Consider the following 21,457-nt stretch of genomic DNA (forward strand, 5'->3'; position numbering starts at 1 on the left):
ACATCCAAATCGAGTGCCGTCTGCGCCAACCATCTTCTATGGACTCAAGGTACCTCCCATAAAGATCTTGAGTCAAAACTCCAAACTTCACTTTTTCGCCATATTTACGAAAATGCCACTGGGAATCCCCAGTGCACGCTGAGCATCCTTTTGAGCATCTTGTGTGCACGCTGAGCATCCTGTGCATACTGACAACCCATTAAGCATCCTCATGGCTGTCTAACCAAAGCCAAAGTGTTACCAAGACATGGCATGGCCTTGAATGCCCATGTCTTCCCCTGGACAAAATGTCAAGGGGCTAACAGCTGACCACAAAGGTCTTTCTGGGCCCTCCTGGATCTTTGACTTTGGCGCCTCTATTAATGCCTCATGCTCACCCTGGCAGAAGCCTCTTCAGATATTGATTGCATATGGATCTCCACTCTCTGTGTTTCACCACGGAGCCATTGCCACCATTGGCGTGCGCCGCCGACTTGTAACCAGATTTTCACTCTTTGGTCCCAATTTAGAGGTCAGATTTTAGGTGCTCTTTGGATTCCATTCTCTTTCATATTCTTTCTTGGTGTAGTACTTAATTTGAATGTAATAGCATGTAATATGAATTTAAATTGATGAATAAAGTTTATCCCTTTTGAACAACAAGTCCATAAACAAGTCCATAAACATATAGTACATAAACATTATTAGATTCATACAAGCTTAACTAGTTAAGTTTAAATGCATCAAAAGAGACCTAAGCACTAATTAAATTTTGATCCAGTACCGTACCCACTCTTAAGGGATCAATTGACATCTGAGGTTTCATTCTTCATTTACTTGTCTCAAGTGTTAGCATTATAGAACTCTCAGTGCATTATTTCATGATCATGCTTTTGGTGTTGTATTTTTAACAGCATTGGCTCTATGTATTAGTTCAAGACCGATTAACTAGTATCCTGACTAGGTCTAGTGTTCATAAATCAAAAGCCATGGAAGTTTAACGAATTTTTTGTGGTGTATGAATTTTCAGCACTTCTGATGTTAATCATATAAAGGGGGGAAGAGCAAATAGTTTACTCACCCTTAATTTCAATGAGCAAAAAGTCAAGTAATTGTTCTTCTATGTCTATGAATACATGAATTTTTTTTTAAGAAAAAAATAAAAATAAAATGAAGTTGTGTATAATTTACCAAAAAATAAATAAAAAATAATTATATATATATATATATATATATATATATATATATATATATATATTTAATTGGTTGAATGAATTTTATTTATTCAGGAAAATGGCTTGTTTGTCATGGCAATGTTTTTTGTGGCAATTATTAGAATATGTAAATATATTAATTGTAATGCTTTTTGTGTTTTTTAGGGATGACAAAACTGGTGCTAATATGCTTCAATAATTGCGTTTGATGTAAGGTTAGTTAAATATTATGTAAGGATATGATCGAAAACTTGTAATTATTTAATAGTAGAAGGACTTTTGGTCATTTTGTTACCAAACGCGCATCATGTGTGGAAAATCACTTTTTCAAATAAAAAGAATTTTCAAAGTGATGTTAACCAAACGGCTTTTTATTTTCAAATTTGATCTTGCAAAGTCATTCTTATAAGCCGTTTAAAATGAAAAAACTTTTCACTTCAGAAAGCTCCCCCAAACAGAGCCTAGATCTTTATCAGTGATTCAGTGTAATTATGTAATATAATAAAATCGATTATCATAATTTTGAATATTATTCAATCAAGGTTCAAAATGCACGGATACAAAACCTTTTACAACACAATCCAATATAAATGGATTTTAGTGAATTTTAATAATTTTCAATTAATTTTTAAAGACCTTTTAAAATGAAATACTGGCTTATTTATGAATTCTAAGAGCTGTGAGGCTGTGATCATTTGAAAAGGCTTAGTAATTATATTTTTTTTATGGAATTAATAAAAAAAAATAAAAAATAGTACCACAAAACGTATAAACAGGCTTCATGTTGGGTTTTATGGCCTCAAGCCCAAGCATCAGTCCATTTTCGCCATTTGGGTTTTTATGGCCTCAAGCCCAAGCTTTGTCACTCATTGTTAACCAAAATGGAAGATGGGAAAACGTGATAGTCACTTTTTTCAATAAGGGCCTTGTGCCGTATCTCATGTATATCTTTTTAATTGAATGGTGAAAATTAGAATTTCAATATTTTATTTTTTATTTTTATTTTTACAAAAATCATATCAATTCATAATTTTAGAGCAATTGTTCGTGATTTTCTTTTTCTTTTTTGTCTTTGATTCATACCCTACTCAATACCTTTAAATCAAGAAACTTTACCATTTTTCTTTTTCTTTTTCCTCTTTGTCTTTGTTCGCCATTTGGGTTTTATGGCCTCAATATATAGAAATAAAGAACACTATATTAATTAAAGAGGATGACTTGATGGTAGTATTGAGTGAAGATTAAATCATTAGAATACATTTCAACAATTTCTCAATAAACAAATATATTTAAGTCTTTCTTTTCATTATGAAAATTTATATATGAACCGTTAAGATTAAGCACCACCAGGTAAAGTTAAAAAATCACAATTCAAATGTATAAATTTATATTTTGAATTAGACTGTAAAATTAAAAAATACAACCTAATTCATCAAATATCAATAATCACATTGTAATCAAATTCTAAAAAATGTATTGCATAGAACCAAAAAATTAATTTTTATTATTTATATTTAAAAAATTCTACAATGTCCCACTTGGTCCATCATCCATGTACTTTAAGTTTATAGAAAGGACACATGGATTGTAATATACTTTAGAAAAGTTGAGTGACCATTCATTTTATTAAAGAAAAATACAATTATCGAAATAAATGAATTAATGCTTTAAAACACTCTCCTCTTTAGACTTTCTTAATTGTGAATTATGAGTCCATGGACAACTAAAATATTAGTGGTCTCAAAATCGATCCCATTTAGAATTTTAGTAAATATAATATAATTTTTAAAACATTTAATGAGATGTACAATCTGCATGTCAAAATAGTCTCAACACATTATAAGATAGTTAAAACAGTTGAACAAATTATATTCCACCAACCAGTTGAAAAAATTACATTAATTCAAAGACACACATAATTATAAATTGACAAAAATTAAATAAAAACACATATTTAATCTCTCATTTTTTTCAAAGATTTAATCTTTATACATTAAAATGGTCTAGTGGCATAATAGATACCTCGATTGAGATATTTTCATTCAAAGATTCAATCTCTACTCATTAAAACACTCTTCGGGACGTCAATCGGAACTTGAATAAGTTTAACTAAAAACTCTCATTTTCTTTCAATGATTCAATTTTTATGCATTATAATGGTCGAGTGGTATAATAACTACGTGACAATTTGTAATTACTAGAGGCCACATAATTTGAACAATCTAATAATTTCCATTGTAATTAATCGAGGCCACATAAATTGAACAATCTAATAATTTCCATCATTGACCATATTTCAACGCCAGCTAGGGTTCTTGATCTCAGAGAACACATCAGTAATGAAACTCGTCCCAGTAATCATCACCCCACTGCCTGACATGTGTCCATCATCATCGCCTACTAGCCCAATCTGACGGTTGAGATTCCTTTTCTTAAATCCTACACCAGCCCCATCAATTTTGATTCCCTCCTCTTCACTCACTTGCAGCTATAACGCAAACTCCAGGGTCCACACTACTTCGTTCATTGATGGCCGTTTGATTCCCTCATCATCCAAACACCTCACCGCTATCTCTGTGAATTTCTTCAAACACTCTGGCTTAATATTCCCGATCAGATGCGGATCAATGATCTGATCAAGATTACCGTTTTGATAACATTTGCGGGCCCACCCAGCTAAGCTCACTTGATCTATATCCAGCGCCCTATTCAGTGGCGGCCTTGCACACAATACCTCAAACAACACAACACCAAAAGAATGCACGTCTGACTTCTTTGTCAATTGCTGACGTTGATAGTATTCTGGATCCAAATACCCGAAACTGCCCTTCACCATTGTAATACCCCTAGTTTTCAAAAGGATAGGATTGGAAATTTAACTTTATTTTTCATTGATTAATTGATTTTTGTTATATGACTTAGTTGTTTTGTTTTTCTTAAGTGATTAATTGTGTTTGTTTAATTAATTTAATTAATATTTGTGTGTATTTAATTTACATGTTAATTGAGATTGATTTAATTATATTATTTGAATTTATTTAAATTGATTGCCTTAGTAATATGTAACTCGGATTTATTACCTGTTTAATTACTATACTTATTGAATTGTTTTATTTAATTAATGTAATGTTATTTATTTTCTGTATGGTAACTTAGGATAACAGTTGTATTTTTTTGGCTTATAATTTACGTATAGGTGAGCCGCCGTAGGTTAGAACTGAGATAGTTTCATGGGCCGGTTAGGATGGAGATTAGGGCTTAGTCTCTGATTATTCGTGGACTAGGGTATTAATATACACCTATAAATATAAAGCAATACATGGTTTAGGGTTTGGAGAACAGAATAAACGTATGTTCTGTAAACTACAAACAGAGCCCTAAATTGGTAGTGGAAACCAGAAAGATACAGAGAGAACCGGAGTAGGAGTTTGGGTGGTTCACAAAACAGAATCAAGGATGGAAGTTTGGTGTGTATTACTGGACTGTAGTAGGAGTAGCAAGGGTGGTTTAACACTCAGAGACGGTGGTTTATAGTTTCAAACTCTGAAATTGCAGGCAAGTCTCTGTTATATTCTTTCCCCTTAATTCGTGTTCTGTGCATGCTTGGTTAGACTTCAGGGTTTTAATAAAAGATAAAACGGATTGACACAAACATAATAACATGTTTTCCATGCAGATATGAATTTATTTGATCTCAGTAAGTTAACTGTTTTGCATACTGGTTGATTTTCTGCTATCTGTGTCTTTTACGTTTAAGCCTGTTTTATTGAGATTAGTAATATGATTGGATGCCTTACAATTATTCTGAGAATGAGTTTAATCCCTGGAACAAGATTTTAGAACAGTATTTAATTGCATCAAATTAATCTGAACTAAATCTGTCGCAGCTTGCTTAAAATTGGTTAACAGAGGTGTTGTAGTTGTTGCTTTAGAACTTGTGTTCCTACGCATGTTAGGGTTGGATCTCGGTGGTTTAAACTTGTTTAGGACTAATATTGAACCTAGAATAAGAATTAGATCATACCACAGAGGCTCTGTAATCACCGGAGTTGGAGAAGAAGACGCAAAAACAGACGACGGCATCTAAGAGAGGAAGAGCAGGCTCCTCCTACTCTTAGAGCCGGCTCCCAAGGATGGGGGAGCCGGCTCTTGCAGCCCTAGGGCCGGCTCTTGGAGCCTAGAGCCGGCTCTCCCTTTAAATAGAGCAGGCTCTTAAATTTTGGAGCCTGCTCTTGCCCAGAAATTGCATTACTGTGTGATTTTGTGCGTGGTTTTGACTGTGCAGTGTATTAGGACTTCATTTAAATTATTTTAAACACTGTATGGAACTACTTTAAACCTAAACTTAGTCTTTAGGAACATTAATTTAAACTGGGATTAATTGAGGGAGAAATACAAAGTCTAAGGGAAACTTAGTGTAGTGTACATTGTTGTATCCACTTGAACTTAACAAGTCGTATGGATGATTTAATTGGGTAAAATTGTATTTTTCCACAGTGTTAAGTATGGTGAATTAATTAGAAATCAACTATACTTAGGTTGGGTTTAATTGATACTCAAATTTCTATTAACTGTATCAATTCATGGATTATATTGGAGGATTTGGTAGGTTTATATACCGGAGCTTGGCAAGGTTGTTATGTATGATTTAAATATACATATAAATCATATTTCTATAGTATTTGAAGTGTTGGGAATTAACTAATTTTCCTTATGCTTAATTTGGATTTATTTGATACTTAAATGGTATCAATTCAGGGATTATGTTGGAGAATGTAAATGTGTGCAAATTATGTATCAATTTACATTATTAGAGTTGGATTTTGGGCTCTGCATTAAATGTCTAATATTTATGTACATGAATTAACTTATCTTGTGCATATTATGGATAATGGTTGATGGTTATTTAATATTGATTTATCAACTATGTTAACTGGAGGATTGTATGTACCGGTATAGGACGGTGACATACTAGGAAAGGATTAGTTCAAGCACTAAGTCCTACCTAATTTGGAATGAGTTGGATTAACCATAAAAAGGTTAAGTCCCACTTATATGGATGTATATGAACCGGTATGGGACGGTGTCATATTAGGGATGGCTTAGTTCAAAACACTAAGACCTACCTATATTGGGAATGGATTAGTTCAAAACACTAAGTCCGACCCAATTTGGATTCAGGTATGGATTAACCATAAAGGTTAAGTCCATCACCTACATGTGTCATATCAATTGTGAATTGAATGATCTACTATGGTTTTAGAATGGATTTATTTTTATATAGATATCAGACTACTACACAGATGGATGATATTTTGTATTAGGAGGAGTACGGACTTTATATATTTATTATATGTGCCATGGTATGAGCTTGAGTCTTAGGACCATGGTTAGGGCGCGTATATCGCCTAGGATGGATAACTGGACATAGGTGTTGTTCCCTGGTAGGACTAGGTACTCATGCCCACCTTAGGGTGCGTATTTGCATGTTACCTTCTATTCAGGCTGAGACAGACCTACTGGACTAGCGAGCGTCCTATAGTGTGTACTATATATACATATATGGACTACTCTAGATATTATTGAGTCTTTCTAGGATGTATCTGCGTATCGGATTACTGTTTGGATCGTAGTAGATCAGGACTTGCATGTGGGCCTGACCCACTCTATTATTTTTCAGGTGTTCGACAGTACCAGGCTTAGAGCTGGATCGTGTTGATGCAGATACAGACACTCACTCTTCCGGTTACATAGGATTTCCTTTTTATTTTAATTTTGGATTTTAATTCTGTAAATTTATTCAAGGATTTGGGATTAGGGGTCCACTAGGTGGATTCCCGAGTTGTACGGTTTTAAATCATATTAATTTATTTATTTCAAGTTTGAGTTCTTATATTAGATTTCTTTCAGCGTATTATTATTTTGTTCTTATTTCAGTTTTATTTCTGCTTGTTTACATATTAATTGTCTGGTATCCCTCGGATCTGTGCTCGGACTTGATCACTCGTGGCTCTAGAATCGAGGGGTATCACAACCATGGTGCTAATGTAGGCATCGGAGATGTCACTGGGGTTTAATTTGGACAATCCAAAATCCGAGACCTTGGCGACCCATTTATCATCCAACAAAATATTGGTGGTCTTCACGTCGCGGTGAATGACCTTGTGCTTCGCACTTGCATGGAGGTAATGCAACCCACGCGCAGCGCCGAGGCAGATTTGGAGGCGTTGCCTCCACGGGAGCAGAGGATTGTCAGTGCTGTAGAGATGATCACTGAGAGTCCCACGGGACATGTAATCATAAACAAGGATCATCTCACCTTTCTCGTTGCAATAGCCAATCAGAGACACGAGATGGAGGTGACGGAGCTGAGAGAGCAACTCGATCTCTGTCTTGAACTCGTAAACCCCTTGTTGGGACCCTTGTTTCAATCGTTTGATCGTAACTTGGGTGGCACCATCGTTTATAGACCCTTTATACACGTCCCCAAACCCTCCACGTCCAACGATGAAAGCATTGTCGAAGTTATTAGTCGCGCTTTTGATTTCAACAAAAATAAAGTGACGACAAAAATCAGACGGTAAAAGTAGGGCTGCAAGTTGGGTTGGCCCAACCTAGCCCAGCCCCAACCCAACCTCAACCCGAATCGAGTTGGGTTGGACCAACCCGAATTGTACCTAACATGGGTTGTGGTCATAACCCGAATCGAATATTTTCGGACGGGTTGGGTTGGGTTGACGGGTTGAGTTTTTTTTATTTTTTATTATATATATATATATATATATATATATTTAGGGCAAATCAATTCAGCCTCCCCAATCGCCGCCTCCAACTCTCTTCTCGTTCCCAACTCTGAACTTGCCTTCTCTCTCTCTATCTGCAACTGCAAAGTACTAAATCTACAAGAATCAGAATTTCAAAACCTATATATTTCAGTTTATCTATATGTTGCAATAATTAAAAGTTCAAAACCGAATATTCTCGGTGTTAATTTTATTTATTTATTTTAAACCCAGATGTGGTTCCTCCAAATCACCACCACCACTTGCTGGAATCTGATGCCAATTGCAGAGCTCCTCCTCCACCGCCACCCGAAGAAGAAACCGTCAAAGAAGTGCCCTGCGAAGGTCTCAAAGAGACCGCCGTCCTTTGGCGAAATCGCCAGAGCGAGGGAGAGGAAACCCAGATCTCCGGCGAGGAGGCAGGTGCCATCGCCGGAAAGAAGAAGCAACATCACATCGAGGCTGGCTCAGGATCAAACAACCACGACCAGACGGCTCAAGAAGAAGCAACCCAGATCTCCGGCAAAGAGAGAAAGAGAAAGAAGAAAGAGGAGAGAGAGAGGAGAAAAAAAAAAAAAAAAAAAAATTAATTTTGGGTTTTGGGTTGGATTCGGGTTCAACCCGAACCCAACTCGAATATGTCTGGGTATTGACAAAACCCAACCTGAACATAACCCGATTTGTGAATTGTATGTCCAAATTTCAAAATTTCTGAGTTAGGGCTAGGCTGGGCTGGGCTAACCCGCCCAAATTGCAGCCCTAGGTAAAAGTGAGCAATCCATTTTGTCCTTTTTTGTTCGTCGTAGGAGATCGAGCCCCAACATGATGCTCTTCCACCTGATTTCTCAACTCTCCTTCGTCGCCGGAATATTAAGAAACCAAGAACAGAGAGCACGACCACAGCAGAAAGAACACCGCCGACAACGGCTGCGACTGGTGTAGTTCTTCGGTTTTCCTTCTTCGCTGGTTGTGGAGTAGATGGTGAAGCCGGTGTTGGAACTGGGTCAGGGTTGAGTCCGGCGAGATTGCCGGAATAGTCACTGAGTTTGAAAACCTCTATCCCATTCAAGATGGCATCAGAGTAAACAGTCCGTGTTTCCGGATTAGGATGCAGAGCTATGGACAGATCCTGTTTCTTTTGATCTCTTTCTTGACTCCCCATAATCACTTCATAATCTTTATAAACCGGGATATGATTTCTTTCTGCCCAAACGATCACATCGGCTTGCCTCTCGGCCGTCCCATTCGCTATGAAAATAGTAAATACCCCGTCACTTTGCTTTGTCACCTCAACTTGAAACTCACAGAAGTGTAGTCTGACCAGGTACCTAAAACCCCAATCCACAGGCAAATTCCAAGTGAGATTGTAATTCTCGTTCTCTGTTTTGTTGTTTCCCATGGACCGAGCGGTTTGGTATACTCCGTCCGGTGCAGTGTAATTGGGTACTTTGGTGAAGATAACTTCAAAGCTGGTGTTAACTGGAAGAGCCCCTATGTTTGAAACGTAGTCGTCGTCAGAGTCCCAGCTTCTGAACATGCCGGTGTCCTTCATGGGTGAAATCGGTGCCCCACCAATATTTAATCGGTATACGGTCTCAAGAGCAGTGTCGTTTTCCTGGCCGATTAATTTAATACCATCTCGTGCCCGTGCCTCGGCCGGGGAGTAATAAAGATTGGTAGGCATGGAGACAATCTCAATTCCATTGATGAAAGCGTGTGCATCGGAAGGAGTTGAAGACGGAGTGAACTTGATGTCCAAAGTTTGATCTTGATCTTCTATGTTTATGCATTGACTAGATAGTCAAGGCCAAGAGAAGCAGTTGTTAGAGAGGCACTGAAGTTGCTGAGAAGAGTGAATTGATTGGCTTCGACGGAGTAGGCGGCTTTGGAGGGGTCCATGTTTTGGTATTGAGAAGGGTAGAAGTGCAAACGGATGAACTTTTTGTTGGGATTTATATGCCCTGGCATAGCAAATTCCTATCTGGATTATAGTGACATATGTTCCTGACATATCTGAAATATTTATGATTTATATAATTGGTGAATTCAATGTATTATGTTTCGATTCACTATGAAATTGATAGTGTCCTTGTAATTACAAGAAATATTTATATATATGTATGTGATGGCAATCAATGCATGATATATAAATAGTAATTATAAATTGTTCATAGTCGGTAATTATGGATGGACTCATAATTAATTAAGACTTGAACTGGATCCGCGTTAGGTTGAGATATATTGCGAGAGCCGTCGTATGCAATTACTCCCTATCACCGTCATGACATTTGACTCTTAAGCATGAGAAAAGTATAGACTCTTTTATTAATTAATAATTACTTTGATTTGTTCGGCGGATTCTTCGGGATCCTTAGACCGACACTTTGGGTAGTTATGTAATTAATAGTTAGAGGGTTATATTTTCAATATTTGCATCATTGCTACTTGTATTTATTTTGTATTGATTATGGTTGATCACAAAGTAAATTCGAAGGCCTTCGCGTGTTTTTAGACAAAATGATTTATTATATATTTATTTATTTAAATTATTATTTTTGTCAAACAAATGTTTTATTGTGATCGAACCAGAAATAATCAGAGGTACCAAAATAGATATATTAATTAAGTAGTCGGATTGATGGTTTTATTTATCCGATAACTAATTATGCATAGAGGGGTCAAAGTGCAATATTGACTTAGAGGTTATTTATTATTTAATTGGAGTTCAATTAATTTCTTTTAGTGGAGTAGAAATTAATTTATGAATTAATTGAATTGGGTCAATGGACCGGGCCAATTATTAATTCATTGTAGCCAATAAAATAATAGGCCCAATGGATTCTCACTCATAGCCCAACTTGATATTGGAATCATATTAGATTTGAGACATATGAATTAGAGATGGAGAAGGAATTTGTTATTTCCTTTTCTTTATTTTTATGTTGCCTATAAATATACATGGTCTATGTATATTTTAGGGGGTGATTTTTGGTAGAAGGAAAAAGGAATATATATTTTCTCTCTCTAGAAAATTAGGGTTTATGTTCTCATCTAATGGAGGCTCCCACAAGCTTAGTTTTCCAAGGTCATTCATGGAGGCATATGAGTGATTCCTAAAGGCAAAACAATTATCGAAAAGATGGAGATCCATGGAAAAGGTGTCTAGCAAAATGGATCTACAATAAGTGAGAACATTCACTTTAGAGGAGAGATCTAAGGTTTACTCAAATCTTAATGTAAGTATTCAATCTTTTAATTGAATGATAGATCATATTTTATTTTTGCATAAAACTTGTCTCTATGTGATGAATCAAGATCTGTGAAAGAAAATCCCTCAAAAAGTTTTTAAAACTTGCACGTTTCCCAACAGTGGTATCAGAGCATGGTTTGATTCATTACTAGAGATCATGATTTTATGAAAATCATCATTCATGGATCCAAAATTATATTCATATATTTTTTTATTGATATATGTTGATGTATGATTTAATATGTTGATATATATTGATACATGATGATGTATGAATAATTGTGAATGAATGATGATGTATGGTTGGGCCATGGATGAAACTTATAGGAATATTGAATGTAATTTTATCTTTGGATGAATGTAATTAAGGCTTTGATTTAGCCGTTTGAAAGTTCAATGATGTAATTTATTTTTCCCATTGTATTTCAAGTTGTAAATATTTTTAAAGCCATGTAATATTCATCAAAGGATGCTATGAAGCTTCAAGAAGGTCCAAAAGGGTTAAATTATGCTTCAGTAATTTTCTGGAATTTTTTTGAATTTTTTGAAATTTTTCTGGAATTTTTTGAGGCTTAATTTAATTTTCTGGGAATTTTTCTGATTTTTCTGGAATTTTTCGGCGTTTTTCCGGTGGCCGGAGCATCGCCGGCGGCGAGAAGAGGCGTCGGAGGAGGCTGGAATCAGATGTGGTGCATAGGAGGTGAGCCTGGTGCGTGAGGAACACGCGCTAGGAGGTGACATATGCTGGCACGTGCATTGCACGTGCCAGCCAAGGTTGTATGGCCTCCACGCGCGTGCAGGCGCGTGCCAGCGCATGGGGGCGCGTGCCTTCACCTGCAGCATGCCCCAGGCGCGTGTGAGCGCGTGTGGGGCCCTCCAAGCGCGTTCCAAGCGGTGTTTTGCTTCTCCTGGTGCGTACCAGCCTTATGTGGGTGTTTGCAAGCCGATGGATGATCAACCGCGATACTTAGAGTAGTTAAATGTTAAAAGCTGATTCCATTGGCCGTTTTATTTGTTTTATCTGTTATTTATTTATTTATGCAATGTATGGAATGCATAGAATATATAATTGTTAATTAATTATTATTCATGCATTGGATCCATGATATTTATTTAAATGGCTTGATTTATATTAATTAAGTTATGAAAATTAATTGGATCTGATTACTAGTTAATTTGAGGGCACTTATTGGGAAACGCAAAATTATTTTTTATAAATTATTTTTTTTAAAGTGTGCTTCAAATTAAATATTAGTGAATCGTTTAAAGTCCAAATATTTTCTAAATTTAATTGGATTAAAATCAAGACGTTTTGCATGCATTATATCATGTAAATGAATAAAATGAAAACCCTAATTATGAATGATTAAAAATTGAGTGGGAGCGGGGATTTTTATACATTGCCCCATGGCCTTCGTTATTAATACCATTGTAATTAGATCTTCAAAATAAGGCCCCACGCATGATTTGAAGAGTCTTAATATTACAAGAATGGTTGTCTCATGAAAATACAAATATTAAATGTTCATTGTAATTAGATCTTTAAAAATAAGGCCCTACGCATGATTTAAAGAGTCTAGATTATAATGACAACATATTTAATGTTTAATTTTTCGTTAGAGTTTTAATAACGTTATACACTCAATCTAAAATCAATAGTGTTAGCTTCCCAACGAAGTGGTCTATACTAGGTGATTTTAGAAAGGCTAAATTAAATCGGGAATCATTTCATATGATAGACAAGGCATTGTCTTAAGAGATATGGAAATGATGGGATTTACCCGCCAATAGCAATAATGAATTTCGCCAACCGAATAAGTTATTGGCGTATTGGTTATTCGATTTTTCATGCAGTGGTTAAGTGACCCACATATTATTATTTTAATGGAAGTGCTCGCCTAATAGCAAATGAATCTCAATAATAGTAATAATGAACTCCTCCAAAATGATAAGTTATTGACTTATAGAATTGGTTGATTTATTATGCTACAGAGTTGAGGGACCCGCATTAATTAAAAGGGATTGTTCACCAATAATAATAATGATCTCTTGTTCGATTGAGATTTATTGTATTATGTGGTTAACAAGCTCATTTTAATTTTAAATATGCATGACAGAATTAATAATTCACCTTGCATATTGTATGAATGCATTTATATTCAGATTATTTATGTCTTATCAAATTTATCGGCTTGCTGACATATTCAATGTGTTTGGACCTCATTAATATTGACTGGGAAAGGAATTTAGATATTTTATTCACAACGTAAGGGTACAAACGTATTTACTACTCCTAAACTTAATCCTTTTACTTTAAGATACCCAAGAGAACATTAATGCTTTGAATAAGTGAAATAAGGCAAATGAGATGACTTGGTGCAATATTCTAGAGTTTATCTCGAATACGCTCCAAAACTAACATTTACATTATTTTATTTTCTTTAAGCATCATGTTAAATGTCAATATAATGTTTTGGTGAGATTAGATAGGGCTTATGCCTACGTACTATGTCAGACTTGAACACCATCAAGATAACCTAAGGAACTCCAGTATGAAATCGAATTTTGGAAAATAATTGTTATTATTTAAAAATTAGCCGGAGATCAATAAGGCTGACTTGGGTGGTAAGTTTCAAGTTAACATGATTATTGCCTTGTTACCAAACTCGTTCGACTCTGTTAGAGTGAACTAAATAAGGAATCAGTTTGAGTTCATACTCACTGATATTCTTATAGAATTGATAACAGATGAAGGGATAATTAAGAGTATGGGCGTTCCTATCAATCTAACCTAGTCTATACCATCTTCTTCTAGGCCCAAGTGGACGGGCAAAGCAAAGAAGAAGGATGATAATAGGACTAGACTAGCACAAAACATGGGTATTCAAAAAGGTTAAAGGGAATAAGGCAATGTATGTTGAGGGCGAAGAAAACTGTTTCTTTTGTCGCTAACTAAAACACTAAAGGACGAACTGTTTAAGCAATGACGTGGCATAGGAAAATATATATTTAATCATTGAGCCATGTTATGTGGTTGCGTTTATTAATTCCTGATGGATAGATTCTGGAGCCACTAACCATGTTTGCAATTTATTGTAAGGATTTCAGGAATCCAGAAGCCTTGATGATATGGATATATATTTATCATGCCAAGGTTGTAATTAAGTCAGTGGGAGTATTACATCTGAAATTAGAGAGTATGAGGATATTAGTATTAGAGAACTATCTTTATGCACAGAAGTGAAACGTAATCTCATTCTTATTTCACTTTTGGTTTATAAAAACTGTGTTGTTATTTTGTAAAACTGGTTTTATAAAATTGAATAGACATGCGATTGCTTCTGGTGCATTGAAAGATGGTTAATATACTATAATCACAAACTCTTAAGATTTGCAGGATGGAGAAACTAATGTTGCATCTTCTAGATTGAATGTTAAGAGAAAAATTGTTATTCCTGACTCATTGTATTTTTAATGTCTATTTTTGGGTTGTTATCAATCAAAATAAGATTCAAAGATTGGTCAAAGAAGGTTAATTATCTAGTGAGGCAGGGGAGCCTAAACCAAACTTGTGAACCCTGTTTTGAAGGATAGATAACTCTTAGGGCTTAATCAGCCAGATGAAATAGACATAAAGGACAATTGGAGTCGGTACACACTGACACGTGTGGTCTTATGAACATCCAAGCAAGATTACTCACGTTTTGGATAAGTTTATCTGATGCAACACAAGTCTTAAACTCTTGGTATTTTCTGAGAAGGTTAAGACTGATGTGGAACACATATTAGGTAAACTTATCAAGACACTTCGATCTGATCGAGGATATGAGTATTTCTTGGGATAGTGCAAAGACTATATGGTCAATGAGGGTATTATGTACCAGTTTTCCGTAATTGACGCTAAATGTATTTAGGTGTCAAATAGGAATAACAGAATTCCACTTAACATGGTTAGATCTATGATCAGCTATGCTACATTATCTCTTTCATTTAAGAGTTTAGCATTAATGACATCGATACGCATTATGAACTGCATTCCATCTTAGTCTGTCTCAAGGATACCGTTGAGCTGTGTTTTTTACTAAATATTAGTTTGAATCATATGCACATATGGGGTAGTCTTGCACATGTGCGCTTGATATGGACAAGTAAGTTGGAAGCAGATCATAGGCATGCTAGATTTGATAGCTACTCTAAATGTCACTAGGATGGATTATTTTATGATCTCAAAGATAAAAATTGATTGTTTTCGCTCACTGTTTATCTATAGGAGAATCATATTATGAATCACATACCTAGTAGCATAATGTTAGAGAATTTGGTATGAGTACCAGATGTACCACATGTGAACACACTTATTATAGAGATTGAGAATAATATATGAATTCCCTATTGATGCGTTAGCATCATCTACTACACAGATTCTTGCATCGGTACATTGATGTAGTGGGAGGATTATCATCCAATTCGACAGAATCATGTTTTTAGGTGAGACCATTATGGACATCCCTGTTAAACATGAGTTGGACCCAGTAAGCTACACGGAAGCGTGAACCGATGTGGATACAGATCTTTTTGGTGAGTTACTATGAAATCAGAGTTGGAATCTATGTATTCTAATAAATTCTGGGATCTTGTAGAACTTTCTAGTAGGGTGATTCCTATGGAAGGCAAGTTAATTTACAAAAAGATACCAGAAGATTTCTTAGTGAATAAATCACGAGTGTACAAGGGAATGTCATTATTTTTCTAATTCTATATATATTGATGACATCCTACTTATTTAGAATGATGTGGAAGTTTTGTCATCAATAAAGAGGTAGTTGTTCAATTACTTTTAAATAAAGGATTTTCAGGATGTAAGCTAGATTCCTAGGATCAAGCTTTTGCAAGATCAGGTTAAAAGGAAAATAGGCTTATCTTAATAATCCTACATTGATAAAGTTTTGACCAGGTTTGGTATGCATAACTCAAAGAATGAGTTCTTACTTTATTGATATGGATGGCTCTCTCTAGTAAGTAGTTTTTCAAGACTATCAAAGGAGATTGAGCAAATGAGACTGGAACAATATGTTTCGGCATATGAGAGTCTCATATATGCCATGGTCTATACCAAACAGGACATTCGCTACATAGTAGGGATAGTCAGTAGAGATCAGTCCAATACTGGACTTGACAACTGGTTTATTGTGAAAAATATCATTAAGTACCTAAGGAGAACCAATGATATCATATTCATTTATGGATGTGATGATATGGTCCTAGTCAGGTATGCTAGTTCTGATTTTCAATCAGAAGTAGATACTATGAGGTTCATGACTTAGTGTATGTTCACTTAATGGAAGGGAGATCAGTTGGTAGATTGTTAAGTAGATTTCAACTGCTGACTCAAACCTGTAGGTGGAATATATTGCAGCCTTAAAGGCGGCAAAGGAAACCTATTAGTTTGATCTCACTGATTTAGAGGTTGTGGAGTATACTAGCCTGCCTATTGAGCTATGTTGTGACAATAGTGCAGAAGTAGTCCAAACCAATGACCCAAGGTTCCATAGAGGAACAAGATACACTGAGAGGAAGTATCATGTTCTACATGATATTGTCCGGCAAGAAAATGCACTTGTAGTTAGAACATTGCATTGGAACACAACTTTGTTGATCCATTATCAAAGGTGTCATTGATCAATAATTTTGATCATCATCTGGATAACATTGGAGTTAGGTGCAATTTGAATTGGCTATGAGGGCAAGTGGGAGCTGTTGGGATTTATATGCCCTGGCATAGCAAATTCCTATCTGGATTATAGTGAAATATGTTCCTGACATATCTGAAATATTTATGATTTATATAATTGGTGAATTCAATGTATTATGTTTCGATTCACTATGAAATTGATAGTGTCCTTATAATTACAAGAAATATTTATATATATGTATGTGATGGCAATCAATGCATGATATATAAATAGTAATTATAAATTGTTCATAGTCGGTAATTATGGATGGACTCATAATTAATTAAGTCTTGAACTGGATCCGCGTTAGGTTGAGATATATTGCGAGAGCCGTCGTATGCAATTACTCCCTATCACCGTCATGGCATTTGACTCTTAAGTATGAGAAAAGTATAGACTCTTTTATTAATTAATAATTACTTTGATTTGTTCGGCGGATTCTTCGGGATCCTTAGACCGACACTTTGGGTAGTTATGTAATTAATAGTTAGAGGGTTATATTTTCAATATTTGCATCATTGCTACTTGTATTTATTTTGTATTGATCATGATTGATCACAAAGTAAATTCGAAGGCCTTCGCGTGTTTTTAGACAAAATGATTTATTATATATTTATTTATTTAAATTATTATTTTTGTCAAACAAATGTTTTATTGTGATCGAACCAGAAATAATCAGAGGTACCAAAATAGATATATTAATTAAGTAGTCGGATTGATGGCTTTATTTATCCGATAACTAATTATGCATAGAGGGGTCAAAGTGCAATATTGACTTAGAGGTTTTTTATCATTTAATTGGAGTTCAATTAATTTTTTTTAGTGGAGTAGAAATTAATTTATGAATTAATTGAATTGGGTCAATGGACCGGGCCAATTATTAATTCATTGTAGCCAATAAAATAATAGGCCCAATGGATTCTCACTCATAGCCCAACTTGATATTGGAATCATATTAGATTTGAGACATATGAATTAGAGATGGAGAAGGAATTTGTTGTTTCCTTTTCTTTATTTTTATGTTGCCTATAAATATACATGGTCTATGTATATTTTAGGGGGTGATTTTTGGTAGAAGGAAAAAGGAATATATATTTTCTCTCTCTAGAAAATTAGGATTTATGTTCTCATCTAATGGAGGCTCCCACAAACTTAGTTTTCCAAGGTCATTCATGGAGGCATATGAGTGATTCCTAAAGGCAAAACAATTACCGAGAAGATGGAGATCCATGGAAAAGGTGTCTAGCAAAGTGGATCTACAATAAGTGAGAACATTCACTTTAGAGGAGAGATCTAAGGTTTACTCAAATCTTGATATAAGTATTCAATCTTTTAATTGAATGATAGATCATATTTTATTTTTGCATAAAACTTGTCTCTATGTGATGAATCAAGATCTGTGAAAGAAAATCCCTCAAAAAGTTTTTAAAACTTGCACGTTTCGCAACACTTTTGGCCGGCTGTGACCAAAAATACGTAGGTGAAACCAGAAACAGATACGCGTGCTTTCAAATAAGGAACAAAGCTCGCTTGGGGTAATGGTCTGTGTGCTGGAGAGGCTGTTGATTTGTTGTGTTTTTCCTCTATAAGGAACTTATAGAAATAATTGGGAACATTGTCGGCCACCCATTTCCGGCCGTCGAAGGAGGTGCTGTTGTGGGAGGAGCCGCAGTCAAGGGCGATATTTTCAGCAGGGGTGTAAGGAGGTTTTGAGTTGCAGAAAATGGGGAAGAGTGAAGTAGTGAGTAGGAAAAGGAGGTAGAGAGGAGTAAGAATCATTAGGTTGTTAAAAAGTAGAATTGTCTTGCTGGTGTTCTTCATTGCAGGAGAGACTAATTAGGACCCAGAGGAAAAAGAAAAAAAAATGCTTGAACGTAACTAGGAATGCTAATTTCGTTTCCTAAGAGTATGATTTACAGTGAATACTATAAACTTGACACGCTTACATGTAGATTTGTATTGGTCAAAATTAAAGTCCAATTTCAAGTACTACAGAATTTAATTAATTGCAGAGTGGGATGTTTTCTTTTGGTAAGTACACAGTGGAATTTTAGATGATCGATACTTGAATTCGAAAAAACACTATCATATGGTGGTGCTCTTTGTTTTTTGACTCCTTCCTAGCATGAACTATTTTATACAGTTGTAAATATATATATATAAATATATATATATATATATATATATATATATATATATATACTTGTGGTCCTCAGGAACAAAAGAAAAATACCCTTGTTGGGCCAACCAATACTTGAGTTTGTTATTAAAATTAAGATTTTGTTGATTCAAGCTTCAAAATTACACTCATTCTGCCTAAATTTTGTTTTGTCGAGCAATGAAATTTTGCCGCAACTTTCTTTGGAAATTGAGAGGTGCGTGGGGGTAGAGTTAAGATGGTGGAGAGTGGGGCAATAGAACAAAGACTCGGACGACTTGGAAAAATTTAAGGAAGACCATGCTAGTCTTTGGCAGCAGTGTGGAACTTTAGACAACTTGCGTTGGAAATTAGGACTTTTTTATTCTCTTTTTCGCATAGGATAATGCTTGGATCCTTATTTCTAACTCCAGTTGTCTAAAGTTCCACAGTGCTGCCAGAGACTAGCATGGTCTTCCTTAGACTTTTCCAAGTCGTCCGAGTCTTTGTTCTATTGCCCCTCTCTCCACCATCTTAACTTTACCCCCACGCACTTCTCAATTTCCAAAGAAAGTTGCAGCAAAATTTCATTGCTTCACAATCATTTTGGAGACCAAGATATTTGGTTCTAAATACCTGCAAGAAAGAGTTGGTGCAAGAATGACACACATTTTGATCCCTGAACTTAATTTCATTACTGCAAAAGCAGGGTTTGAATATATATATATATATATATATATATATTTTAATGCGTTTTGCTGCAGCATAATTCAGAAGAGCTTTGAAAAATAATAGCAAATGGCAAGGTTTCGTTTCCATTTATTTTTAAACAGTGTGGCTTTTGGAAATCTTGGAAACTCTAATCGTTTTTCTAAAACACCAGAGAAAAATGGCTCGTCACCAAATTTATCTGGCATTGGCACCACCCTCCACAGCAGCTTTCTGTAGCCCAGCTTGGTGAATTCATCCAAATACAGCTTCATAAGATGTTCAATTTCCTCAGGCTCACTGAAATCTTCCTCTACATTGCTCGTTTCATTCCCAACCGCAGGTGCATAGCTATAGAATCCTGAGAGACTATCTGCGAGCTTGTCAAATGATACAGCAATGCTTAGTACTTGATCTGAAAAACTTTGAGATTGCTTTCAGTTATGTATGCTCATTGTGAAGCTGCTCTAACAGGACTCAATCTCAGTTGGGTTTGCAAATGAGAGATCTGGTTTTGGAGTGAATAAGGTAAAGCAATTTGGAGATGGGAGTCAGTTGAAGTAGGGGTGAAAAGAAATTGAAGGTAATAGAAAATAGAACCAAAGATGATAATTGTGAAGATACCAACGAGGAGAAGAGGGCATACATTTTGGGAAGAAGACCTCCTGGAAATGGAAGCCATTTTGATGGATTGGTGTTACTTTGTTTCTGCATCTCTCAGATGGATCTTTTTATGCCATGCACTCTATGAAAAAACTATCATTTTTGTTTCTTAATTTCTTCAACTGAAATGAGCTCAGATCCTTCAGTCTTTTAATATATTCCTAATTTAATGTTTGATCTTCGCCAAGTGTCTAATTTACATTCTTTATAACGCTTTGATATTTCAAACTAATATATTCTTTTTCTTCTACTTTCAATAGCCATATAAATTTTGGCTATCCCTTCTTTCCCTTTAGCTCAGTTTAAGAGAATTAACTTGAACAATTAACCCTACCTTTTTTGTAGAATAAAATTAGGGATGGCAAATGGGCGGATTGGGCTAGGTTTGAATTGGGTTAAAAATAGACGGGTCAACATGGGTTAAGACTTATATTCAATCCGTTTAGAATTGGCGGATCAACATGGGTTAAAACTCATATTCAACCGTTTAGAACGTTTTTATTTTTTAATTTTTGAAATTATTTTTTAATTATTTATTTTGTTTAGAAGAAATTTTTAAAGAGAGAAACTTAGAGAGGGGGAATTGATAAGAGACAAATATAGAGAGAGTTGACTGTGAGTGAGAGAATTTTAGAGTGGGAAATAAGTTAAGAACAATATAAAATAGATGTGTGTTGGGTGTTTATTATGTAATGGGTGAAATATGGACTGAATATAGTAACCCATATTGACTCTCAAATTAATTAGTTAAAAATTACCCAACCCATTTGACTCTCAAACTAAATATGGTTCACACATAACCATTAAAAAGCGGGCGAATAAGAATTGGTTGATAGTTTCTGACCCATTCTGTCACTCCTAAATAAAATACGTTGCAAGGGAGATGAGAGAGAAAAAATTTGGTACTCTAGAATTACTTCATTAAAAATCTTCACTGGGTGGTGGTGTGTAAGACAGATTCGGATTAGCTAATTATACATGTCCTCATTTGG

The 21,457-nt window shown here is 35.2% G+C and overlaps 1 pseudogene; it reads right to left on the minus strand.

The window, feature by feature from the left end:
* Positions 1 to 3,489: 3,489 nt before the first annotated feature.
* On the minus strand, positions 3,490 to 9,910 carry LOC132305019 (receptor-like protein kinase FERONIA; annotated as a pseudogene).
* Between the last annotated feature and the right edge of the window lie 11,547 nt (positions 9,911 to 21,457).

Source organism: Cornus florida, unplaced genomic scaffold (genome assembly GCF_030987335.1).
Source record: "Cornus florida cultivar Cherokee Brave unplaced genomic scaffold, ASM3098733v1 CherokeeBrave_3.0.0_Hap2_Chr04, whole genome shotgun sequence".
Taxonomy (NCBI): domain Eukaryota; kingdom Viridiplantae; phylum Streptophyta; class Magnoliopsida; order Cornales; family Cornaceae; genus Cornus; species Cornus florida.